The 15841-nt window shown below is 37.8% G+C and overlaps 1 protein-coding gene across 4 annotated transcripts in view; it reads right to left on the reverse strand.

Moving 5' to 3' along the window:
* The window catches only part of LOC118744327 (pneumococcal serine-rich repeat protein), a 211003-nt gene that overhangs the window by 122970 nt on the left and 72192 nt on the right, over positions 1-15841 (reverse strand). The gene's annotated exons all lie outside the window — the stretch shown is intronic.

Consider the following 15841-nt stretch of genomic DNA (forward strand, 5'->3'; position numbering starts at 1 on the left):
GCTAATTTTTCCATGGCAATACTGCCAGCATTCGGATGTTAAACCGAGTATGAAACAGAATGCTGTTGAGTGCGGGGTTGCCAATTTCCTTTAGGCATAGAGGATGGGGATAATAAAGTGCCAAACAAAAAAGGCTAAAAAGGTGCCAACTATTTTAATCCACTTATAATACAAGTTCAAAAATAACACATTCAGCCTGTTGCAGAATTATACCGCAGTTTGCAACTCTTCTTTTGTATTATTTTTAACAACATTTAAATACCAAAAAAAATTTTTATAAATGGATAAAAGGAAAAATGTGAAATGTTTCACAAAGTTCTATTTTGGCACCCTGAGCCAATTGAAGTAGTAATATAGACACAAAAGTAACACGGTTTGAGCCACATTGGCAATCATGGTTGGGTGTTTGCGTTGCATGTATTTGTGAAATGAAGCGTTTAATTGCAATACCAGCAGCAACAACAACAATAAGAGTACTAGCAACGAAAAATCTTACCCCACGACACTAATAAAAATTGCAAAGAAACATTTGAATATACATACATGCAAATATGCGAACATACGAATATGTATGTATGTATGTATGTACATTATGCTTAGAGCAAATATGAGAAAGAAATGTATAAGCGTCGTCTTCCAAACAGTGCACGGACTTTACCACTTTATTGGTAGATCTACCAACTTTTTAGCTGTTGTTTATTTTCTACCATTTCTACCAACAAAGGCTAAACATCTACCAATATTTTCCCGAAAGAAAGCAAAGAGATTTAAATGAACACCGTGTATACATATTTTATCATGGAATATACCTAAAATAAACATGAGGAGCTAACTTTGACCATAACCAACTGTTTATGGAAATATTTTTCGTTTGCAATACGTTTTTTATGGGAGACTGCCAAAGGAATCGTGTACAAACTTAAATCATTTCAAAACTAAATTTAATCAAAAAGTTTTGAAGTGCAGAGTAACAGTTTGTTTTATTGTAAAACAGGGCCAGAATCAAGACATCCGGGATCGAATCATATCTGAATCGCAATTTTCTTTACAACTTTTGGTAGCGAATTCGCTTTTTCAGTTCAAAATGTATTAGAGAGAAAACAGTTGTCATTTTGTTTCATTCGATTCGAATCGTGTTTCATTCGATCACGGATGCCATGATTTGGGCCCACTTTTATGTACTACATATTTATACCTTTTTTGTTGAATATTTTATTGTTTTATAAAAAAATACAGTTTATTCCAAGGCGAATTCATATAATAAGGTGACAACAAAAGTTCAAAAACAAAAATTCCACTAACAAATTTTACCCATAATGACAATAAGAATTACAATAAATACATCATTTTGACATTAAAAATCCCCAAGGCGAAAATTCAGCTGCTTTGGTAACACCATCTTACCTAAATTAGCTTTCATTTATCCTAAATGAGTAAAAACTATATAATAATTTTTATTAAAAAAAAATCTACCAACTTCTACCAATTTTGGTATGTAAAATCTGCCAATATTAATTTTTTGGAAGTCCGTGCACTGCTAACAAAGCCAAGTGTTGGAATTTAAAAGAGCAAGGAAGTGAGCACATAAATCATGGAAACTCTAGTCGGTTGTTAAATGCATGTATGTGTGTATGTAATTGCACTTTATGTATGTATGCATGTGTGTATGCTCATACATATATGTGTTGCAGCCAAAGTGTGTTGGCCTTAATTGCAAATGAAAATCAATTGAAAGCAGCGCGCTAAGTAGTTTTTAATTTATGTACCAGTTTGGATGGCGGAAAAAATGACAAGCATTTGTTCGAGTGGATAATGAGCAGTAATTTGAATTGGTTAACATATATTTAATAGAATATACTATAAGTGCAACTATGTATATAAATATGCAATTTGCATTGACGCATGAGAGAGCATTAGTTAAGTAAATTTTTTATATCGACACTAAGCATCGAGTAACTTCGAGCCGAAGTTGTTCATGCTACTTAGTGCTCTTTTCTCCTCTAAAAAAATTATCGAAGACAAATCTGGCAAAGTCGGTGGCGTTGTATAAGGCTGGAGCAAGGCTAAAGGTGGTGCACTAGAAGCGCATTCCAATGAAACCTTGAGGAGCAGCTTGATTTCCAGTGACCTCTCCTGAACACGACAGTAACGTATATTCGTTAGGAAGCCAACCCGACGTTCAAAACCAGCGACTAGAAGGTAACGAACGGTCCTTTTCCTGAATAAGGAAAGGAGTCAGGGCTGAGTTTTCAATGACCCGGATAAGTAACGTTTAAGATTTATCGCGGAGACGCGCAGAGCCTCTGGTACATTTTGCTCAGTCGACTTGCGACACTCGTATCAGCGATGCAAATAATGTTTGCGGAGGAGAAGGTGACAGGTACCTCACATGAGGACATTGGCCATCAGCCCCCATAGGTCAACGGCTTAAGGATGTTTTAACAAATTATAGTTATGGTTTCTTATTTCTTCGGCAGCCTAAGTGTATTATTTGAACGCGGCCTAATTTCCCTTTTCAAAATAAATTATGCCCGCGCAGAAATACTGCGGATAGCGCACAGCCGAAGGTCGCCAAGGTGGAAAAGTATTCTGAGCCAAAATACTGTGGTTAGCGTAGCCGGAATTGGACTGAAGAGGGTTGTTTTTTCTACTCGCGGCCGGAGACCGCCAGCGCGGAAAGGTGTTCGACGCAAAAATACTGTGGATGGCGTAATCGAGTTTACATTTTCTCCGTCGAAATGCTAATTTTAGCCCATTTTCAAATAGGGCCCTAGGGGTCTATAGGGTGGTCAGAGAGAGGAAGGCCTACTTTTCTTGAAGCTTGAACTCATCTCTTTCCCCTAAAAAGAAAAGTGGTGAACGACTACAGGGGTGGACTCGCTCTGATCAGCAGCGATGCCCTTGTTCAACCTTCATTCGGACCGCGCGGAAACTTTTTTCCCTTACAAATCGCGAGTAGGTCATCGGCCTAACAATATTCGATGCAAATTAGTTGCCTAGCAATTCCTCAGTCCAAGTATGAAAAGTAATTGGTCAATACTTCGACAATCGACCATTGTCAGTCGCTAAGTGTTTTTTGCTTAATTACATGACTTGTACAAACATCCATAAGTAGATACATAAATACATTAAAAATCCAATTAATTTCTAGGCACATGAAATTCCTTAAAAGGAAAAGAATAGCAATTCTACACACGCACACGCACGCACGCACGCAAATGCAAATGCAAATGTCAAATTTTCACAAATTGACATATGTGGCTCATTTTAGCCGCACAACAAGCAACAAAAACAAACACAAATGCCACGAATAATGGGCAACATTAAACCCAACAACCAAGCAAACAAGCAGCAGCAAAATAACAAACGCAACCGGTTCCCTCGGTGTATACACATTTTTATTGACACCACCGATAGCCCTTCGTTGCTTCGGCCCAGCGACATGGCCACGACGAAAGCGCCAAAGCCAACATAGCAAACAAACCAGCTGGTCGAGTGCGCTGGCAGCCCTAAGCAAAACGTGGAACACCCGCGCACAACAATCCGCCAACAAATCCGCTTCGCACTCACGTACAAATTACAAGAACAACAGCAAGAGCAAGCGCATACAATTCATATGAAAGTGCAGAATAAGAATACATACATACATATGTATATACGTATGCTTGGCAGGCAACAACAAGAGAACAGTTGGCTGTCCATGGCTTTTAATGTGCAACCAAATGTCTTCGACAAACTACATTCAACTGCATTTCGTTTTGCCAGCCACACGGCGCGGACTTCTTAGCCATTTATCGTGCGTTCGTTGCTTTTAGATACTTAAGTATGTATGTACAAATGTATGAGTGGATATTTTCCTGCTAGCTTTTTAAGACAATAAAAACGCATTTAATGTGTTACAACAACAAATTGCCTGCAGCCAACAGGGCCGGCCACTATGCAGCAGCTGGACACAACTATGAAAGGATTGATATACGCGCATGTGCGACGCGTTCGAGTGACTAATCAGCCTTGCCGACTGACTGCCTAACTGACTGGGTGACTGATGTATTGACCGACTGGCTGTTGTCGAACTGACATACGGTTTTGGCTGATTTAACCGATTTCGCTGCAAGGTTGGCTTGGCTGCTCATTGATTGTGTGGAGTTTGTGAGCCTGTTAGGGGGTTTGTTGCCGGCAGCTTGTGCGCCGCAACCAGGAACTGCCTCGTGACGCAGTCTAGGAGTCAACGCGCGGTTTTATGCCACCGCCGACTGTAATATTTATGGCGTGTCTTGTTGCCGATGTACACGGCGAATTACTATAAGGCAATAGAGAATTACACGACAGAATTTGAACTTTAATTGATTGACTTGACAAGACTTCACTAATTTTTTTATTTATGCTGCATTAGCTGGAGGTATTTGTCAAAAAATAAGTATCGAGACAAATTTCATTGGGATTTCGAGTAATTGAGGTTGAGAAGAAGTTTTTAAACGGAAGTAAATGGAAGTAAATGGGCCTATGAGTAAAGTGGATATTCGTGTTTAGAGGCCTCACTAGTCAACTAGCTTGTCGTAATTGCTACTACTTAGTTCGTATAAATTTAGATTTGTTTGTTGGCAACAGAGCCCACTTAAATTTGGCAACCGACTAACGAAGGCAGTTCCAGGCCCTCATTTATCTGAAATGCCTCCTCCCCATGACTTCGGCGGGTGTGTGGGTTGTCCTCTGATGACTGCGTCAGTTGCCTAGATAGCGAGCAAGTCGAGAACAACTATACGCCTATTGCCTGACTTTGTCTAAAATGAGATGGCGACGACGTCACAAACCAGTCCTCGCCTTGAAATCAGTCACTAATATGTTCTAAAAAAAACTGCATTTTTGCCTGGCAGCATCACAAGCTCTTCGCATTGCTCTGGAAAAGAGGTTTTACTTTTAGTTGAGCGGTCAACATCAACATTGAGCCAAAGCGTTAACTCAACGGGTTCCGCAGCTTAAGTGGTATCCATCTGTTATTTGGACCGGGTCAAGCATTATAAGTCTGAACAATGAGATGTCAAGATTACCGCCTGTTAGACTTACAACTTATAGACAGAACATATGGGCCCAGCTACTACACTCCATATCGTATCATATACCGACCGATTCTTTAGATACTCGCCAAAGCTACCTTTATAATATAACTTGAATATATACGTTTTTACATAAAAACTGTTTAGAATGCAGTTTCACAAAATTCGTATTTCATTTTCATCGACTTAACCCTCTGGCAACGACCGAACTACTTTGAAGTCAGTAGTAATTAAATAGTCGCTCCATTAATAGCAGCAGTAATAATATCGCAGAGAAAAAATCGGACAGATTTATTTCCACTCAGGCCACTGAATTATCGCCAACGGTTCGCAGGCAATGCGAAAGCGTCACAGCGTGTTGCACATCGAAATGTGTGGCGCTGCTGTAGCCAAGCTGCTGTATGCTGCGAGTTTAGTAATGAGTAATGCGCCACATGAGAACGCATGATCACTTACAGCAGCAACAACAACAAAAAAAAACATACACATATCCAGGTAAACATTAAGAGCAACAACAAAACGCTCGAACCAAGCCAGCGACTGACTACATTTAATAATGACAATCGTCCAAAAGTCACAAACTAGAAAATCCAGCTGCAATTTTAGCCACAGCAACACATTAAGCCAAATGATCTGCCACCATGCAACAACAGCAACAGCATCGACAAAATGCAGCAATCAACCGGACCGACCAACTAAGTATGTACAATATAATGTAGCCAAATGTATAAAAACAAAAACAAACAAAAATTCGCAAACTCATTTCCCGCCTGCCACAAAAAGGCTGCTGTCGATGGCGACGGTGCTGCTGCTGCTGTTGCTGTTATTGCAGCCAGCTGCTGAGCTGAACATGCCACTTTACTACTAATTACAAATGAGTACAGGCAAAATAAACAGGCCAACAAATAAAGCAAAATCGCACAACAACAACAACAGCAAAGCTTCCAACAACAGTAACCATAATAATAACGTTGAAAATTAGTAGTAAAAAAAAGAGTGTGGCAACTAAAATTTATTTGTATTTGCGCTCAAGCAAAGTCACAAGACGCAACGGGCAGCAGCAAGCTGATGAGGAGCGCGTGCGGCAGGGGATCGCTCAATTAAACAGGGCGCAAATCCTGTTTGGTCGTAAGGTTCGTTGGCGCAGCGCGGGCGCATGTGATCGCAAAAAAAAGAAAGAAAGAATCAAGAGCCAGAAATGTTTATGCTATTCATCATCGCCAGCGCACTGCGGCCGGTCATTAATGCGCTCCCCCTCGACGCCGCAACGCTGCCAGATCTAGGCTTTGCTGTTTATTATTATTTTTAGAGCGATCTTTTGAGCCGCGCTCTTGGACGCGCTGTTGCTCAAGGTTTAACTCGAGCAATTTTTTTTTTAGTTTTTTTAGGATTTTTTTGTGTGTTTACTCCTTTCATTACTTAAAGCTGTGCAAACATTGATTGGCTGCCCCCCACTAATGCGCACCGGCAATTGAGTGAACGATGCGGCAGTGGAGCGCGCGGGCACCGCCGAACGCCTGACCGATCAGCGAACGCGGCGAAATGAACGAACGTAACGCTCGATTTGTTTGGTTGCGATTATGAAGAGGAAAGTGGCTTGTTGGAAATTTGTGTCGTTTAAAAAATTTTTGCGCCGGGAAGATCGTTAGGATATTTTATGCCACAAGCGCTTTTAAAATTTTATTTAAGTCTCATCATAAAAGCGTATTGCAACAGTCTGCATTTCTTGTGCGATTTAGTTCAGTAAACAATCTTGGCACAGCAACGCGCATTTTCCCTATTGGGCGCTTGTTCGAAATATTCTCGTTCACGCTGGCCAACGCTACGAAATCCAGTTTGTTCTGCATCACCGCACATATTTGCTTACTCACACACCATCTACTCCTTTTTCGCTCCTTTTTATTACTTTTTCTCTACGTACATTTATTTCGATGTATTTAGCCGCTAGTTGTATTGCCTTGTTATTGTTGCTTTTATAATTGTTATAGCTTTGTATAATTGCTGGTTTTTACGTTGCAAATGTGTACTGCACTCTACAACCCAATATGTGTAAATTAGGGTGGCCAAAAAAAAGTGAAGACCGAATTTAATACTCACACCCCCTTGGATTGTTCTATACCGAAAAAAAAAATTTTAAATCAAAAAATATTTAGAGGTCGCTCAAAGCGCTCAAAGTTTTCCAGGTATTTTTATATAGGGAAAAAACAACTTTTCGTAGAAATGGTATAGAATTCTTAAAAAAAAATTGTTTTCGGTCGGAAACCGCTGTTTCTCTGCAAGAGACTTGCAATAATGATACCCAATTGTTTATTTAACCATTTCTTAATATTAACTTTTCTTTATACATAGGTCTCCAAAAAATCGAAAAAATGCAATGAGGAGACCCGTAAAAAATCGCTGACGAGAGACAGAGTTTTACAATTTAAAAACATTGATTTTCAAGAATACTACACTATTCCTACGAAAAATATTTTTTTTTATATCAAATATGTACATGAAAAATTTGAGCACATTAAGCGACCTTTAAATATTTTTTGATTTCAAAATTAAAAAAAGTAGGAGTGTATTTTCTTCGATAGAGAGCATTAAAATTCTGACTTACTATTTTTTCACATGCAATTTTGAACCACCCTAATATACATACATGCATATATGTGAATGTTAAGTATTTTTCGTAAGCATTTGCAATTCTTTTTTTTTCCAGCCAAGTTGCTTAGCTTTTTTCTGCTTAGTTTTCCAGCGGCGCTTTTCTTGCATTCATTTTGTGTCATTCGCTGACCAAAAAAGCAAGGCGCACATTTAAATTGTTTACCCAAAAGGTATGACTAACAATTAGGTATTGGCACGGAAATGCAGACACAACATTTTTTTTATGGCCAACAACCACCGCCGCCTAGTTGGATACTCGTATCTTCGTTGTGGGTTAATGGTTCGATTGGCGGTGGTAGTGGTGGTTGTAACGCTGGATACGTTGAAGGCGATTAGATGAAAAGTTTAGGAGGCGGGCTGGTGGAGCGCCTATGTGGTGGCGGTGTTGGCGACAGTGACGTTGCGATAAAAAAAATTTGTTTTCGCTTAATTGCAAAGCGCTCAATTATCGGCAATTAATTAGCGGCCTATGCGCTTTTAAATACTAAAATATGTATGTGGGTACATACATATATGGATATGCATGTAATGTATAATATAAATGAGTGTTAAAACACATAAACGGCTTATTTATGTGGCCGAAGGAGAACCCGCAGTGGTCGAACTACTTAATTTTTATTTTATTCAGACAAAACGTTGTAGAAACAATATCCAATTTACAAAAATATTTTTTTACTTATTTCAGCGTTTTGAGCTTTAAAAAGCTTTTTTACAGAAAAGTCTGTATATGATGTTAGTTTCTTGGAAAAATCCTGATACAATTTCCCGTCTCGTTTCAAATTTATGAGGCTTTGGATGGCCTTTTGCGCTTAATTCCTTGAAAACAAGCAGTGCAGATAAGACAGGCAGAATGCAAGTTTTGAAAGGTTCAACTCTTGGCTGTCAAGCGGTGATTCTCTGGACGTACAACCGCTGTCTGTTCAATGCCAGCAAATGCTACGTTTCGTCCTTGTTCGTCACCAGACCTACCAGATTTACTTCCTTATCTAGCACCGTAAAGGCACACTAAATATTACGGTTCTTGAGACCGATTGCTTTGATATCATCGGGATTCTAAGTCATTTGTGTGGTCTGCACAATTCTGAGTAAATAGGAACATCCTTGTCATGCGGCTTTAAAATCAAAGAAGTGGTTGTCCTCTCTGAACCCTTTTCCCATAGTATAAGCACCAGATTTGTTAAAAGGTCCAATCAGTTCCTGGACGTAGGATTTCACTCTTTCACGCAATACGCTCGATAATGATTTATAAATATATGCCTTGTTCAGAAGACTAATCTCGTAGTTAGCGTTCATGGTATAAGTAGTTGCTCCCTCGAAGTTGTTCTTAGAGGAATTCGCTCTAATCTTGAAATCTTTCGTAAGTCGTCTTACATTCTGATATCACTTCTGGCCGTTTTTCCTGTCGACCAGCACCTCAAGCTCTTGCCGCTCACATATTTTGACACCTTCTTTTTAAATACGGAAAACACGTTTCGCTTTCTGCTTCACTTCCATACATCGATCCTCTAGTGCTGGCGTTACCCTCGACCGTTGCGTGGTTCTATAGGCGGCATATTTTTTTTTTCTCCTCATCGTATAATTTTTTCTTCGGCTTCGGGCGGTTTTTTTTTGAACATAGTGCAGAAGTGAAGATGCTGGTTGTTTATTTCGATTGTAAATTTTGGAGTCGAGCCTGCCTTGTGTTGTTAGACCAGCCAGGATTAAATATATACCGCGGGAGAAGCTTTTAAAAGCTTCGTTCTTGCGCAAAATAGCATGGCTCGGCTGGAGGATAGTGTTCCCAGTCAATGTCTGATCCTTCGATGGTATGTACGTCCAAAACAATGTAAACGTACCTTCCGTCGATATAATCGTTTTGGGTTTTTTTTTGTTTTTTTTTTTTGTCTAAAACAGCCATAAAGCCTGATTAATTCTTTTATATTGGAAACTATGATTGGGTAGTTATAATCAAAAATTACTACAGATCTGTCGACTAATGAGCAAATATTCAAATACATTCCTTATTTTTCTAATAAACTAAGTGTTTCCATTCTGAAAGATGCTTTGGATGACTTATCAGTCTATAGTTTATAACTTTTTCATCTCGATATCACCGCCTGATTATGTAGCTTAACCGGAGGCTTTGATATGCCGATAGTTTATACACTATAGCGTTATACCTCAGACATCTGTGATCAAAAAAACCAACAAGGAGAGTTATTTTCAATCATAAAAATCATCTTCAATCCTATCAAAATCGGCGGTTTTTACAGTTCAAATTCTACAAAGTCAAGCCTCGCAGCTTAGTTGAAGACAAGCTCTTATTCTAGAATCCATACTTTGATATAAATATTAATTTTATTTAAGTTATCCACACTGAATATTTTTCAATCAAGTGTGTTTCTTCATCAATGGGTCAACTATTAGTCGTTATAGTTGTTGCTGTTGTTATTGCAATGAAAATTATGGCCACATAAGCGAAGTGGACATGGGAAAACTAGCCATGCGTACATAACCAAGTCATAATGACCAACTAAAATGACTTCATAGCATAGCAGAAATTATAGATAATTGCTTGATTAATTAAATAATTAATTGAAGGCCGGCAACAAATAAGGCAAAACAAGCGATGCGTCACACATGTATATGTATGTGGGGTGCATGTAAAGGCGATATTAATTCGAGATTATTAAATGCAATTTTTCATAACAAGTGATTATTTAAATAAATATAAATTGCACGTCACAAGAATGGAGGCCTAGAGCTGAGCGTAGATATTGCAGGCGTCGGTTTTTTGAAAGCAGCGTGTCAAATTAATGAGCACAGCTACAAATCAATTGAGGGACATATGCGCGCAGCACAAAAATTATTTCAATCATAAAAGAAAAAAAAAACTTCAAATAAATAATGCTATAAATAAGCAAAAACAAAGCGGTAAAATACCTCTTGCATATGCGACCAAAAAACAACAGATTGTTCCAGATATTTTTTTTCCTTTTCGAAACACATGAAACACATACGAAATACCTACACTGAAGGTTTTTTGTTATTCCTGTTGGCCGTGTGATGTTGTTGGTGCTGCTTGTTTCTCAGAAGACGTTAAGTAAGTATGTGGTTCCTCCGCCAGCCAGCAAGGCAACCAACAAAGAGCCAGAGCCAAACCACCAAATTAGTAGCCAAAGCTCGCGCGCGCGCGCGCGCGGCTGTTGCAAGCGAAAATTAAAAAAAAGGAAAAAATCTGCAGTGTCCCAATTTAGCGCACAGGCAGCGGCGGCGAGCGCGACTCCAAAAATATAACAATTAAAAAATGTTAACAAATAACAAAAAGCGTCAATAACAACAACTGCTGCACGGCAACAACGCGAAGCAAACAAACAAATGAGCCCAACACCAAACAGCAAAGGCATACAAAAATAACAGCAGCAACAACAGTTGAAGTGGTAAAAATTGGAGCCAAAAAGTAACCGAATAACTGCAACTGTCAGCCATAAATAAAATTCGCATGTCCTCGAAACCAAATGGTCAAATTTAGAGTGTGTGTGTGTGTTTGTTGTTGTTATCGTTTGTTTTTTTTTTTTTTGTTTGGTGCTGCAAGAAAAATAGTAATGTGCGCTTAGTAGTGCGCCGGAGTGGGTGGTGGCGGTGATGGCGGGTGTTTGGCAAATGCGCGCATAACTTTCGCACAAATCAGCGATTCAACGGTGCCATAACAACGGTAAAAAAGCATGCATGCATGTATCTATGTACATATACATATATGTACATCTGAACATAATGCGACGAAAATAAATTACTTAGACGAAAAGGTGCCAGCGAACGACCAACTATTGAACGAGTAATGAGCGCGCCATGTTCGGACGGTGACAGTGACATACGAGTGTGACACAATGGCAATTTATAAGACAAAAATGAGAATAGTTAATTAAAAAAAAAATAATAATAAAGAAATAAATTCGTAGGAAAATAATGAATAGGGAAAACATAAATTGAGTGGGAACGAAACGGAGTGAAGTGAAATGAAGCGAAACGAAATGAAACGAAACTAAACGATATGAAATGAAAGAAATTAGAACGAAGGGAGGTAAAATCAAATGAAACAAAACGAAGAGAGGCCAAATGATTTGAGTTGGAAGGAATGAAATGAAATAAGGTTAAGTGAAGTGGAGTGCAGTGTAGTGAAGTGCAGTGAAGTGCAGTGCAGTGAAGTGAAATGAAATGAAATGAGTGAAACTAATTGAATTTAGGTTACGTAAAATTAAACTAAATGAAATGATAGGAATTGAAGTGAGATAAAATGAAATTAAATTAAATTGATTCAAATAAAATTAATAATAATAAATGGGGAAAACATTGAAATAAAGTAAAATAAATAAAATAAAGAGAAAAAAATTGGACTAACTTGACCCGAATCGGATTCAATTGATTTGAGTTGAATTGAATTAGATTAAATTTAACTTAATTGGATTAAATTAACTACAGTTAAGTTAAATTGGATAGGCTTAAATAAAATTTAACCAAATTAAATAAAATGAACCACGATAAGTAAATTTAATTTAAATTATTTGTAAATATTTTGCTTGGGAAAATTTATTTAAAATAAAAACATAATATAATGAAATAAATGAAAACTACACAACAAAATAAAATATCTGCATAAACTATTTGCTGCCGGTTTCACCAGCAATTTAAAGGGTTACACCAAACTTAATGTCAAACAAGTAAGAAAGTCTAAGTTCGGGCGGAGCCGAACATTAAATACCCGGCGCAAGTATTAAATATGTTTTTTCACCTTTCCGAAACCTTCCGCTAGATGGTAAGCCGGGGTGTATCAATTTTGAGTAAATTAGCGTCCTTCAATTTCGAAATATTGAAGTTTCAAGCATTTCTGAAATTTACCGTTATATGAGAAGCGGCCGTTATTTTAGTCCGATTTCAATAATTTTCAACGTTTTGCTTATATGTGGCAAGCACAATAACCACACCGAGTTTGGTACAAATTGGTAGAACGGTTACCGATATACATATATGTGATCATAAGTGGGCGGTGCCATGCCCATTTTCCAAACTTTTACCATAAACGTATTTCTTGGTAAAGAATTGTTGCAAGTATCAATTTTGAATAAATTAGCTTCAATATTTACTGATTTATCGAAGATTTTGTATTTCTCTAAATTACCGTTATATGGGATGTGGGCGTGGTTATTGTCCGATTTTAAAAAGTTTCGGCGATTTTTTATGCTGTACCAGGGCCAACAACTGTGCCAAGTTTGGAAGAAATTGGTGCAGCGGTTACCAAGATATACACATGTAATCATAAGTGGGCGTGGCTACGCCCATTTTCCAAAAATTTATAATATTCTTATTTTTCGTCGAAAAATTATTGTAAATATCAATTTTGAGCGAATAATCTCCAGTAGTTACTAAAATATCGCAGTTTTCGTATTTCTGAAAATTACCGTTATATGGGAAGTAGGCGTGGTTATTGAGCGATTTTAAAAATTTTCGGCCGTTTAGTATGTTGTGCGAAGGCCAACAACTGTGCCAAGTTTGGAAGAAATTGGTGCAGCGGTTACCAAGATATACACATATAACCATAAGTGGGCGTGGCTACGCCCATTTTCCAAAAATTTATAATATTCTTATTTTTCGTCTAAAACTTATTATAAATATCAATTTTGAGTGAATTATCTTTAGTAGTTACTAAAATATCGCTGTTTTCGTATTTCTGGAAATTACCGTTATATGGGAAGTGGGCGTGGTTAAAGTCCGATTTCGCCCATTTTCAATACCAACCTACCTTGGATTAAGGGAAACCTACATACCAAATTTCGTTAATATATCTCAATTTTTGCTCGAGTTATCGTGTACACGGACAGACGGACAGACGGACAGACGGACGGACAGACAGACATGGCTTAATCGATTTCTTTTTTCATCCTGATCATTTATGTATACATTTGTCTATATCTATCTCGATTCGTTTTGGCTGTTACAAACAACCGTTATGTGAACAAAATTAATATACCCTTGTGCACAAGTGCGCTCGGGTATAAAAAGAGGTTTAGAAATAATTTTGTTATATATTATAAAATTTATTCACATATCGAGTCCTAAAAAGATGTAAGCGAAATTTTTTGCCAAATTTTAATTTTGATGCAGAAATTCTCTAGGAACGTTTCTGCAGCGAAAAAAAATTGAAAAAATGCCGCTTACATCTTTTTGGCGGTTGGGGCTCGATTGAGGCATCCATTAGCCCCCTCATTTCAAGATAGTGTATAAGCTTTCTCAATCGTCTGAAAATTGCGAAAAATTTAGTAGCTATGACGCTGGGTAGAGAAAAATTTGTGTTTTTTTGTCTGTAAAAAGTGGTAGCAAGAAACGACATGAATTTTCATGAAAACATTTGGTTAATTATATTCATAACTGAAGAACCGATCATCAGACCAAAAAATCCCTAAGCATTGCTCTAAAAAATATTATATGTACAGCTCATCGGATCTTTAGATATCCAGTTTGAAAAAGTTGTTCCGAGGAAAACCGAAAAGATAAAATTTCAGGCCTTTCAGCGCCTTTCTCTCTTCTAATGAGAATCGCATGCTTTGCTCATATTTTCAGATAATTTGTAACAAAATGTAACGGAATGTAAACCAGCGAAATTGTATCATTATTTGTAGTGTGCCGAGAGTGGTCAAAAAAAAAATGAACAATTTTATTTTTTTCTAAAATATAGTTACATTTACTTTAGTGTGCCATTTTATAAGTCTGTCGTAATTTAAACGTTTAATTTTTTTACTAAAAATACTAAGCTAACCCGACAAAGCAAATGTTTCGATAATTCGAATAGGCTCTGCAATCATTGGTTCGGATTATCGAGTTTTGATTGTACTTTAAATTTCGTAATGGGAAATTGCTTAAAATATTCTTCAAAATATGTAACATTTTTAAGCGAAAATAATTTTTATTTTTTATTTTTTTAAGGTCAGTTTTAATATTGAATTCACATAAAGAACCACTGCTTTCGTGTAACAGCCTATTAGACACATGCAAAAATTCGTTTGGCATATACTCATACTAATTTTCCATTACTTTTTTTGCATTTTTCATATTTTCAACCAACCAACCATCTAACCATTGCCACCAGCAAGTTATCAGCGCAATTAACAAGATTTCACTGGAAAGTATGCCAAGTCCAATATTTAAAGCGCGCATCGACAAATTCGCAACTCAAAACTCGTTCTAACTCGTTTCTCACTAATTATCGACACTTTTTTTTCCACGCTGCTGTACGGCATTTTTTCTCTGCTGCTCTTTTGCAACTTAAGATTTTTGCATTTCGAGTTTTTTGTTTGCTGATCGTGCGGCGCGCTTGTAGCGCTTGTCTTCCCTCTTCGAAGTATTTGCGATGCTCAAAATCAGGCCAAAGTCAAAGTCAAGCGACAAGCCAGAATAAGAAATTTGCAGAAGAAAAAAAAACAAAAATAGAATCATGGAAAAAAGCAGGTAAACTGGCAGGCAGAAAGGTAGCTGGGATGCGGTATAATTTCTTATTGCTTGTGGTAACAAACACCGCGCTGAGGCGGGCAACCACGGCTAAGGTGAGTAGGCGGCTGCGCTTAAGATATTAATTCCTGTTAAGTCGCAGTATTGCTTTGGTTAGAATAGAGGAATGTAGCGCACCCAAAATGCGGCGACAGTTTGTAGTTTTTCTAACTTTTTTGTAGCTAAAACATTTTTGAAGGGAATTTGAAGTGACACACAACCTCAACATAACAGCCGCGCCAATTATCAGCAGCCGAAATAATTTAAAATAAGATGAAAGCAGTTGCATTTTTCCCGCCAAAGCAAACTTCGAGCCAACATTTCTGGTCACATAAATTTATCAAATTTGGGAATTTCGCCGAAAACTCTTCGACTCTCTAACAGTTAGAAGTTAGAGTCTAACTCAACAGCGTCGAAGGCATGCGTTACTTTGCTTGCTACTTGTTGCTGATTTTATCGTTAGTTCTGAGTTTTGGCAAATCGCCGATTGTCACACGCTTTTTGCAGAGTCACATTTCTACGGGAATTGCCTCAAGGCAAGCTTTTTCCCTACGCTGGTGCATATAGATACATATGTATGTATGCACGAGCTTAATGCCACTTTTACCCTTGTCGACCAC

Source organism: Rhagoletis pomonella, unplaced genomic scaffold (assembly GCF_013731165.1).
Source record: "Rhagoletis pomonella isolate Grant_MI unplaced genomic scaffold, Rhpom_1.0 Rhpom_scaffold_00008, whole genome shotgun sequence".
NCBI lineage: Eukaryota > Metazoa > Arthropoda > Insecta > Diptera > Tephritidae > Rhagoletis > Rhagoletis pomonella.